Source organism: Mytilus galloprovincialis, chromosome 2 (genome assembly GCF_965363235.1).
Source record: "Mytilus galloprovincialis chromosome 2, xbMytGall1.hap1.1, whole genome shotgun sequence".
NCBI classification, from domain to species: domain Eukaryota; kingdom Metazoa; phylum Mollusca; class Bivalvia; order Mytilida; family Mytilidae; genus Mytilus; species Mytilus galloprovincialis.
Window position 1 is genome coordinate 52,582,266 of NC_134839.1, and position 12,464 is coordinate 52,594,729.

At 31.6% G+C, this 12,464-nt stretch overlaps 1 pseudogene; it reads left to right on the top strand.

Annotated features, from left to right (window-relative positions):
• Positions 1 to 1,332: 1,332 nt before the first annotated feature.
• LOC143063826 (D-beta-hydroxybutyrate dehydrogenase, mitochondrial-like) lies at positions 1,333 to 8,283 on the top strand (annotated as a pseudogene).
• The last annotated feature ends 4,181 nt before the right edge of the window (positions 8,284 to 12,464 follow it).

Sequence of the window (12,464 nt, forward strand, 5' to 3'; positions counted from 1 at the left end):
AGAAAATGTGTGTGGCCATGCACCTCAATAAAGAAAAGTCTGCATACAATATGTACATGCATAATGCCTATATGATGAAATCGTACCATTGTATGATATACCTTTACAAAAATGTACCTAAATACTGAAAACAAATGGTAGATTTTGTGCCAAAAAAAATATACAGAAATACTGTCAATACATTTCCAATATATTATATATCAAAGACAAATAATATGTATCTTCAGTGATGCTTGATGGAGAAAAAAAATAATGCAAACGTCAAATAGCTGATTAAATCAAAGAGTATCAAATATAAATCTAAATCTGGACGGAAATCAGAGATTTACATAAGAGATATTTATTTTATAACTTTTAAAAAAGGTGGTAAAAAACAGCAAAAAAGATTAGCATTGCTTGCATAACATATGCATATGTGAGACAAATAGTAATCATATTATCAACTAAAAAACGTGAATTATTTTACGTGTTTTATATACATATACGAAATGTCTTTATCAAGTGATCTAAGTGGCCTTGACATTTTAGGTTATCGACTGATATATATTTATATATTCTGGCATGACTATTTGAAGGTTCGTGGTTAAACTCATAGAAACAAATACTAACCGAAAAATAAGTCTAATCACAATTTCTTCACGCCGTAGAGTGCATTTAACTATTTTCCTGTTGGAATACATACTATGAAGCATGGGTTTTGATTGTCTTAAGGAAAATTACTGAAAAATTTTGTATGATATTATGTCAATTATTTGACAGACTAAACAGTAAAATATGTTCTGTAAGGAAACGTAAGTGTGTGTATCTACATGGCGCCTGCTCGAGTTATTAAAACTAAAATATGTGTCTTTGGTTGTTGGCATTCGTAAGAAACATAAAGAAGACATTTGATTTGTGAAAAGATATTTTAAAAAGGAAAAAAGTAAGTATTGAGCTTTTCGGGATACTTTTAATTAATCAAAGGGATCAGTTCGTTCAACTACATTTTCTTCTTAATTCTAAATCTAGTTTTCGTCAAGACAATAGAAATAAAAAAAAAAAGGACTAGTTGTAGAATGAATGGTTCCCAGTAGCTTAAGTGACTTAAAAGATAGAATTATAATGTTCCCTACCGCGTCTCACTAAAAAGTTGTACAACAAATAGTCGCATTACAAACGAACTATTTTACACCAAAATATGAGATTTACATTTTTACTGAACTTTCCTTAACTGATTTTACAGCATAAATTTTTCGTTATATATATATTCACTGGTTTACATTGGTACGAAATGTCTTTATCAAGTGATCTAAGTGGCCTTGACATTTTAGGTTATCGACTGATATATTTATATATTCTGGCATGACTATATGAAGGTTTGACAAACAGCTATGGATACTTTAGTCATTCTTTATCGAACAATTGTGGTCAGTCTGCTCTTTGCATTATTTTTTGATATTCTTGTAAACAATTATGTTTGCATTATTTCCATAGTAATTGTTAAAATAACATACAGTTATGCGGAGATAAAATACAAAAACTTATTACCTGTGAAGAAGAAAGCTGTTCTAATAACAGGCTGTGATACAGGTATGTAAAATAGCATACTACCATTATTTTATAGTGTAAATTTCTATGCTACATGATGTTTCACTTTCTTTTCATGCTCTGTGGAGCTTTCTTTTCGGTGTGAGCCAATGATTCATCTTGCAGGCCTTACATTGACCTATATAAACTTTTAAAAAATGGTGACTTGGATGGAAAGTTATCTCATTGGTACTCCTGCCACACATTCTTATATCTATCAGTATAGACCGCTATCATTTAGCCCGTGCTGACATTCTTGCAAGTTTGTTGACCACTATAAATCGTAAACTATGGCAATACTATTTAGCTAGAATATTATGACATACTATGTGAATCTAGTGTATCAACATATAGTGTTCTTATTTGTACTTTTAACTTGGGATACGGGAAATCATCGTCCTGCCTTTTTGATTGTCAGTTTAGATACTCGAACTATCGTCGAAAATCATAATTAATGTAGAAATAAATGTTTTCTTCGGATGAATGATTTTATCGTTATCCCTGTGTCCTGTCGAAAAGAAAACCAAGACAAAAAAAATTTGGTTTCTTCAAGTTGTACGCTAATGCTCAGGATAAGATTCGAACATCACGTCAAAGCCATATGTAAATTTCCAACAAATCTATCGCTTCCATGAACTATTGCTTCCATGAACTATTTCTTAAGAAACCACCGAAAGTTAGAAATATCATATCTTGATCACTCCCGCGAGAGTTACACTAATAGACGAATTAGAATTAGAACATATGACAACAGTGATGATTTCAACTTTTATTTTTTCAATTTCATAGCAGTAACAACCCCTCTGTTTTATCGCAGTGTGTTTACATTCATGTATCTCAGTTTATACGTAACGCTCGTGCACTTTCACACTATGCATATTTCATAAAGAAGTGTGCTTCTTACATGAAAAATGACACAACAGAGTACCAAGCAAGAGTGACTGAAATCAACGATAATTAAGTTCTACGGTTACCATCAATTTGTTGTAATTCTGTCTCAACTTGATTATCATTTATATGGTCAAATTTCCTGATTACAAAAGTATGATTTTTTATGAAATAGTAAGGATTTTAGATTCCCAGGCATGTATTACCTTAGCCGTATTTGGCACAACTTTTTTTTTAACTATTTTGATATGTGCGTCACTGATGAGTCTGTTGTAGACGAAATGCGCGTCTGGCGTATAAAATTATAAGCCTGAGAAAGATAGAATTTAAATGTATAACAATAATTGCTACCTTTTGTCGTCTTGAGAAAAAAACGAAACACCATATTACAAAAAAAAAATGCATAAAAAGATTATACATAAGTACTTTGTTTTACCTAACTCATCAAAGAAAGTACGGCTGGTCACACCATATCTATAAAGTAGAGATAATAGATACCTACGTCAATTTTGCAAAGATAGTTGTTTCACTCTTTACATATATTACAGGCTTTGGTTTCCATTTAGCCAACAGACTAGCAAATGATGGTTTTGTCGTTTTTGCTGGTGTATTAAGCTTAACTGAAGACTGTGCCATCAATGTAAGAGACAGAAAAGTATCAAATGTACATGCCGTTCAGTTAGATGTTACAAAAACAGAAGATATACAACAAGCGGTATTGAAAGTTATGAACATATCTGGAGGTACATCAAATTTACATATATAACAAAACTGTCGAGTGTGGTCTATTCGTGCAAAATCGTCCAAGTGACTCTAGATATTAAATATACACATCTAGATAATAATCATATTTTCTTGAATGATCAGCAAGTCTCATTCTGGAAAACAAGTGTGATTAAGAATCATCAACGTTTTTACGAATGCTGGTTTGCGGATCATAAACTCATGCTTATTGATAAACACTGTCAAACAACATTTGTAAATGAAAAAACAGTATTAAACCGCTGTTCTAAAGTCATAAATCGATTGAGAAAAAAACACACCCGGGTAACAAACGAAAACCGAAGAAACACGTCAATTATAAGAGGGAAACATCGAGCAACAGAAACACTGAAGGGCAAATAAAACAAACGCCAACATACATAGAAACGGACTGTTTGATAACAACCGCCATATTCCTGACTTTGTACATGAAATTTTAAGAAGACAATTGGATTGAACCTGGTTTTATAGCTAGTCAAAACTCCCGCGTATATGTTAATGTTAAAAAGTAACGCTAAAATGATAACACTACAGCACAACCAATCACAAGAACACCCAGAACAGAGAAACACATAAATAAATACTTCAACAGTACATTTATGTAACATACAAAGATTTTTGGCTAGTAGGGTGTAAATCGCAATAGAAATTGGGAGAAGGTTCTATAAATGTAGTTTGTTATATTTGAGTCGTGGTCTCTAGAGATTAACATAAAGTAAGGACGCTGTTCATTCATTAAAATCTGCGTTTTGGAATATGTAACCTAGCTTAGCTGTATTTTGTAGAACCTTTTGGAAGTGATGGGCCCTCAATGATAATAATTTTACTTGGCATTTTAAACTTTTTTGTTTCGAGCGTCACTGATGAGTCACGCGTATCTGACGTACATACACAATTTTATTGTTGGTATCTACCATGATGAGTGATTTGTTTTTGTGTTTGTTTTTAAAGTGACGTTTACACCATGTCTTGTTATATTAATTTCTCGTATGTGAAAAACTACAATAATGCATTGATAATATGACATTAGATTTTCAGATAATAGTTACATTAATGTTTCGAATACGTCTTACACGTCGATAAAAAGCTCTTATGTTTTGATTTATCTTGCTAATTATAAACCAGGAATGATAAATCACATAAACCTTAGAGTTCGGCCGTCAGTGATAAATTTTACTAACTGTGCGACAGTATATTGCAAAATATGTTTCATTACACAGGATTATGGGGCATTGTAAATAATGCTGGAATTGAGTTATCTGGAGACATTGAACTTTGCACCCTAAGTTTATACAGAAAAGTTCAAGAGATTAACTTATACGGATATATAGCTGTGATAAAGGCGTTCTTACCAATGATTCGAAAATCGAAAGGTTGGTTGTTTATTCGGATATATAAATAAACTTTGACATATAATACTTTACTTTTAAATTATTAATTGTTTCCTTGCATCAAAAGTTGTCTCATTTACACTCATGTCACATCTTATTATAGCTAGCCTATGAAACATAATATATATATATATTACAATTTGTCTTGTATGAAAAACTACAATGAACATGTGCTTTTAAAGTCTCCATCTAACACCTTTTGTAACTTCATACTAAGAAATAACTGCTATATAGCTATAACGGGGAGTTATTTACACACGAGATGCATGAGGTGTTTTTCTGTTGTCATTTACAATTGAGTAAACAAGGACTTGAAGATATCTTAAAGATTTCAAATAAAAAATCAAATGTCAATGTATTGGATCATGTTATACATCCAACAGACAGTATCTTTACATACAACACGTAAACAGTAGTCAATCTTAAAAAAAAATTTCATGCAATTTATACTACCATATTGTAAAATAGTTTGCAATATAAAAAATCTGTTAATTTACAATGTTTCATTTACTTAGGAAAATGTGAATTCTTCTTTTATTTTCCACTATCCCAGTTTCTTATCTGTATTCCTATGTAAGTGTTCATAACGAGAGTATCAGTCGCCGTTTTGTTTTATATTTAGATTCAACGTTCTGTATCCTTTAGAACATTGAATCTTTAAAAATGACTGCTGATACCCACGTTATGAACACTTATAACGGAATTAAGATGAGAAAGGGGGATATCAGCAGCCGTTTTTTAAGATTCAATGTTCTGTATTTTGAACTGAGCGTCACTGATGAGTTTTATGTAGACAAAACGCGCGTCTGGCGTATAAAATTATAAGCCTGGTACCTTTGATAACTGTTCACGTAATATTTGATTATAGAATAAAACATTCAATATTTAAAAAAAAAACAGAAAAAAATATATATCGAGTGACAAAACAGTTCATTTGTTCGTGAATTCGCATAGCTAATTAGTAAGTTATCAGTGTTGTATGATCACAAGTTAAATGATTTTTTATGTTTGAATTTTTAAATTATCATTCTTTTTTTTACCAGGGATTGTTTAATAAATGATAAAGAAAATGTCTAGAACAATACTTTTTCTACGTTTCCCAAATAACTTTTTATGCAACATGATCAACAATGACATGTCAACACCCTTTGTTATCTGAAGTCAGTTGGTAGAACTCTCGGATTTATTTCACATTTGAAATATAGGTTTATATGTTTATATGAAATATCTCTGTGCCATTGCAACTTATGTTTTAATTCTTTTTAATTTATTGTCTTAGGTAGAATTGTCAATGTTTCAAGTATATTAGGCAGACAAAGCTGGCCAGGAAGATCTGCATATCATATAAGTAAACATGGTATAGAGACCATGTCAGATTCGTTGAGATTGGAAATGGTCAAGTTTGGTGTTGGTGTATCGATCATTGAACCTGGGAATTATGGTCATGCTACTAGTATAGCTGCTAAAGTAGCGGTATTTGTAAACTCACGTCATACTCAATATATAGAAATATATAATATTTAGGTTAAACTTTTGTAATACAATAACCAAGCACAACACGAACATAGGCACAATGCACATGTTTCAGAAATTTCAAGGTATAACTATTAGTTGAATGCACTAAAGAACAGTTTAGATGCTTAAACTGTTGAAAAACAGATCAACTAAGATGATGTTAAAGCGGATAGATATTCCTAAACAATAAGTCATGATTATTCAATTTAACATAAACCTTTTTTATTTTATTTCATGCATTCAGGTCAATAGTTACCATAGGAATTGTATTATAGTTTTACTATACATATGGATATAAACTTTTAAAGGGACATGGTTTAAAAAAGAATAAAGGTTCTACTCATCTTCAATTATGTTTATCGTTTCTATAATTTAACGACATTAAAACAAATATCATCACTACACTACTACACATTTTCAATAAGAACTGTAAAAGTGCTAATTTCAAAGATGACACATCCGGGTATTAACTGGCAAGAAAGTAAAAACTGTTGGAAAAGCGTAAATTCCATGCGATTTACTTTATGAAAGACTATTGTTAAGAGTTAACTACTCTTGACGTTCCTTCATTTGTTTGCTACCTTGATTTGTTTTCTTGGTTGATTTGTGTGATTTTAACATAAGAATTTACTTTGTCTTTATTCTATATAGTGTGAAAGAATCAAACAAGACGTCGGTAAGATGTGGGACGAAGCTTCACCAGAAGTCAGACAGTTTTATGGAAGGGACTATTTCTTTCGTGCTTTGAAGGGATACACTGAATGTTGTTCAAAAATTGACCCTATACTTGACACAGAAAAAGCTGTGCAACCTGTGACAGAAGCTGTATATTAGGGATGCCTTAATTAACACTCGACCTAAAGCAAGATACATAGTTGACGGTGGTACTGGACTTTTTGACATAGATGCAGTAAGTTAATTGTAATAATTGTAAAGTGTTTCCTCGTAAAGCAATTAATGGTTTAATTGCAGAGTTATTATAGAATAATATTTTTTTTAAAAAGAAAAAATTGGGGGTTATCATATTTCTGTTACAAATCCATTGTTTAAGCAAAACAGAATTATTTTGTACTAGTCTGGCAAAGGTTTTCGTGAAGTATCGAGTAAGGAACAAATATCGATTTAACATATTGTATCGAAACATATAAAAGTTTGCATTGCTTTTCTAGTCGGACGGTGATGTATATAATAGCTAATCTGATGTTTTCTATGTGAAAGAGAGAATGATGCCTAAGAGACAAACCAACTCATAAGTCGAAATATAATCTAACAACGCCATGGCTGAAAAATCAAGACAAACAAACAAACAACAGTACATAAAACATAAAACACAACACAGAAAACCAAATATTGAGCAACACGAACCCTACCACGGGAGGTTCTGAAGGATAAGCAGATCCTGTTCTACATGTGGCACCTGTCGTATTGCTCATGAAAGCACAAACCTGGTGTTAAGTTTAATTCTGAAGGTCACATTCAGAAAAGGAGGAACGGGATTGTAGTTACGACAATTGGATCTTTCCGTTGTGATTTGTGAAACGAATCTTCCATAACGGTCAACCAACTAGTAATTGCATACGTGAAATTTACAAAGGGGCGATTTCAACTTCACCTCTTGAAAATCTTGATTTAATAGCTTCATTGTGGGCATTACCCGGTATTGTGAAACTCATGAACAATATCCATTTCAGGTATGTCCTCTAGTCACACTGATCGCGTTGAAAATGTATAATATGTAAAACTGTTCCAACCAATTAAACAAAAAAATAGAATTTAGATATAACTTCTTACATGCAAAATCTTAATTGTCTATGATAGAAAAATCCTATTTATATATAATTACAGTGTTACTGTAGACATTCAAAATGTATAAACAATACATATCTAATTATAATCTTATTTTCATTTTAGGTATATGCTAGGATCTTTAACTTCTTACCAGAATACATTACTGACTTTATTATTGGCATGAAGACAGGCTGTTATAGAGCGTTCAACAGTTAGATTATGTAAATTCTTCGGAATATTGTAAAATACAAAAATGTAGGAGTATTGAATTCGGTCAACAAGAGTTACATGTATCTTTATAAATTGCCTGTTCCTAATAACAATGTCTTCCTATTAAAACTTCTCTGTCAAATAAAACATAGTATACATTAAAGCCACTCCTGAACAGACAATGTTAAAAAAAATACAAAAATAAAAGTTTATTTTCGAAGTAGTAGCAATGAAATATTGTGATTTGTCATATATTAGACATAAAAACCGATATCTAACGTGTGAAATTATTCCTGTTGTTTTACTCCTCAAACGTTATACAACAATTACTAGTATGCAAATTTTATCAATTACATTGTATCAAAAGGAATGGCAAACGAGGACAAAAAGATATGGCTCTTTGCATTTCATCATATATTAATGCAATGTGATAAAATGAATAACTTAGTATTCTTTTTTAATATGAAAAAAATAAAAGTTTTCTTTATATTTGGTGTACAACAACACTGATTGCACATGTTATTTTTTTCGAAATATGGATCTAGAGTTGGCTCTTGTTTTCATATCGACTACACTTCGTTATCTTTAGACACAGCTGGGATTCGTTAATATACAGTATATTTGTTGAGTTTATTTTTCAGTATTTTAGCAGACAGTCAATAGTCCAATGGAAGTTTATAATGCATCCTTACTTACCGACTTGATTTTTGCATGTACTCATATGAAGCAGAATTTTACGGAGCCCCGCTCGGGACATTCAAATAAAAAACTATAGTGTGCACACAAATTAATATAATGTGCGCACAATTTATATATACTGTGCGCACAATATAAATATATTTTGCACACAACATAATATATTGTGCGCACAAAATGATAAAATCTAAATACATGTATATAATATGCGCCCAATTCAATGTGCGCATAATATAAGTTAAATCGTTTTCACTTGACCTTAATCTTGGACCCTTGAACAAGGTTCAGTTTTCGTGGTTAAGTGCACATCTTAGATTACATATGTAATAGCTTTTCAATATTGTGTTGCGATTTTAATGTCAAACTGGCAGGTGTCATCTGACCTTGACCTCATTTGCATGGTTCAGTATACCGGCAAAGTTAACTTTTTGTGCTTTGGTCTATTTCTCTGATACTTTAAGCATATACAATGTAGTTAACTTTATTTGATTTATGGAATGAATGTAATGTATATATATGTGTCTGGTCCGTATCATCTGACCTTGATCTTATATTCATGGTTACCGTTTATTGTTCTATATTAATTTCAATATCTCATATGTTGAATGTTTTTCGGATACGATAGTAAAGGTATATAGTACAATTGTATTTCGTGTATAGAATAATTATAAGACCCGTATGTCGTATAAGGTTTATTCTTTTTGACATCCTTTCAGCAATTGATTTATTAAATATAATTTTTTTCACAGTGATTGCTGTCTGAAAAGGTTTTTCTCATCTTGACATCATATAGATAAATGAAGATGTGGTGTCATAGATATAGGAAGATGTGGTATGAGTGCCAATGAGACAACTCTCCATCCAAAAAACAATTTATAAAAGTGAACCATTATAGGTCAATGTACGGCCTTTAACACGGAGCTTTGGCTCACACCGAACAACAAGCTAAAAAGAACCCCAAAATTACTAGACGTGTAAAACCATTCAAATGGGAACATTACATTTAAGAATTGAATGCTTCTTTCTGTAAATTCATTTGGTGTAAAATTGGTGACCTAAGTACATTTTGTATATAGGGCGGAAATGCATTATTCTATACATGTACGCACGGTCAACGCATTTACAACCCTCTGAAATTACTAAAAATAACATTCAATACTTATAATTATGTTTTTTCGCTATGATCATGAAAACACGATTACTATCATTTTTTTCCTTTTATTTACCTGTGCGTGTTATTGTTGAAACGTGTGTAATCACGATCACGTATGTTACAATTCATGAAATTCATTTTGAAATGAAGAATGACGCAAGATTGCTGTTAGCCAATCAGAATAACATATAACAATTAAACATACATCTAATTTGATTATTGAACATTAAATCTTAATGGTAGTTTAATGAAATGCTTTTGGTCTAAACTTCCTTTTTTTACTTTCAACATAAATTCAATTATGGACACAAGATCAGGCGAGACTTTTCAGTGTGTCCACTCTTTTTTCAGTATTTCTATGCAGACTTATATATGAAAAGTCAATTGGATGTGTATTTATTGCTATAATCCTAGACCATGGAACATGATTTCCCTTTTATGCAATTGAATTTAAATTAGCTTCCAGTACCCGAACAGCGTTACTTTGTTTTTTAATTATAAGTTTTGTGTGTTTTTTTTTATATGATGAATACATCCATTTTCAACTATTTTTGTACTTATTTATGTTGTTTCAGCTTTGTCACAGTTTTGTGGATGATTGCTTGTTGATAAACATGTTTAAACTACGACATTTGATGTTTGCCTGTTTCAAGACAATGTTTTTTCGTTGACTGTTTCTTTGTATGAGCTCATACATGTATCGAATGATACTGGAAGCTAGTTTAAATTCTAGCTCTTTTATGGTTGATATGCAGATTTATCATTCGCAATCAAACCGATTGCGAGCAATCACGCCACATATATTTGATTAAATGATGCACCAAAACGAACCATATTTGAAAAAAATGAGTCATAACTGTTTCGTTTGTTTTTTTGATATTCATAAATTGATTGAGAAAAAAACCAAAACCGGGTTACAAACTAAAACTGAGGGAAACACATCAAATATACGAGAATTACGACACACCAGAAATACAACATTAAAATGTAACACACACAAAAACACAACATTAAAATGTAACACACACAGAAACAAAATATTCCACTGAGTTGAACATATGCATTGACCATTCCTAATGCGCTGTGTAACATTTCAGTTTCATAAAATATATGAACAACATTCTGTAGATTTTAACAAGACTGAAGCTAGCAAACAGTAAGCCTGCGAACAATAAGAAAACGCGCCAACCTGATCATGCTAAAAATCAAAGACCTGCAATGACACGAAACGTCCTTTGAAATATGATGACAATAATTTCCAGTAGGAAGACTCAATGCAATTCCATTTTAACACAAACACAATTTATAAGTTATTCGTATATTTTAAACAACTTTTTTAGGCGGACATCTGAAATTCCTCTTATCTAGTTTTTTCTCCTTTTTTAGTGTTGAATTCAAACTTCTCTGATTAGAGATGGGTTTGTTTTCTCAATAATAATGACTTTAAGACTAATTACACCGTCACATTCCAATAAAGATCCGTCAATTTTGAGTCAAAATATTACTTAATCATGAACAAACGTGGTAATCTTTGATAAAGAACGTGTATGTGTACTTAGTTTTAAGTCGATTCGACTAACTTTACACTTTTACAATGATATCTTCAGAGAAACCAAATAATTTATTTAATTTGATGACATCATAAACTTCTATGACCAAAACATTTATCATAAAAAGGACGGTCGAATGTCCGAACGCGAAGGCCTTTGAATATAATGACATCTTACATCGTCGACGGGCATAACAAAATGAAATCGTGAATTGAGAAGCATGTCAGTCTTGTTTCAATCAACTTAAACAAAACCTTGAGATTTGCAGAAACAAAGTGTAATGCATAAGTACAAGTAGCAGTTTTGAAATAGTTACAGAAAAATAGGTAAACCAATATGATCAGTCTATATAAGTTCGATGGTGACCTCGTTACAATTCTAAACGTTTCTACCATCACTGATGAGTCTTATGTAGAGGAAACACGAAGAGTCGTATGTATACGAAACACGACGCGTCTTATGTATACGAAACACGACTCATCTTATGTAGACGAGACACGACGCGTCTTATGTAGACGAAACACGATGATTCTGATGTAGACAAAACACGCGTCTGGCGTATTAAATTATAAGCTTGGTACCATTGACAACTGTTGGCATTTCGAAATGTTCTATTGTATTGTTTATTTGTGTATTTCTCTGCCCTGAATGTTCTTGAATTAATTTGTACTGTAATCTTGTACCACTAACATTGTTGTCATTTTAGTATTATATTTCACATTGTCATAAAACCAGGTTCAACTCACCATTTTTTCTTAAAACTTCCTGTGCCAAGTTGGGAAAATTGCAGTTGTCATCCTATATATAAAAAAAAAGAAGATGTGCTATGGTTGCCAATGCGACAACTCTCCACAAGACACAAAAATGACACAGAAGTTACAACTATTGTTCACTGTACGGCCTTCAACGATGAGCAAAGTCCATACCGCATAGTCAGCTATAAAA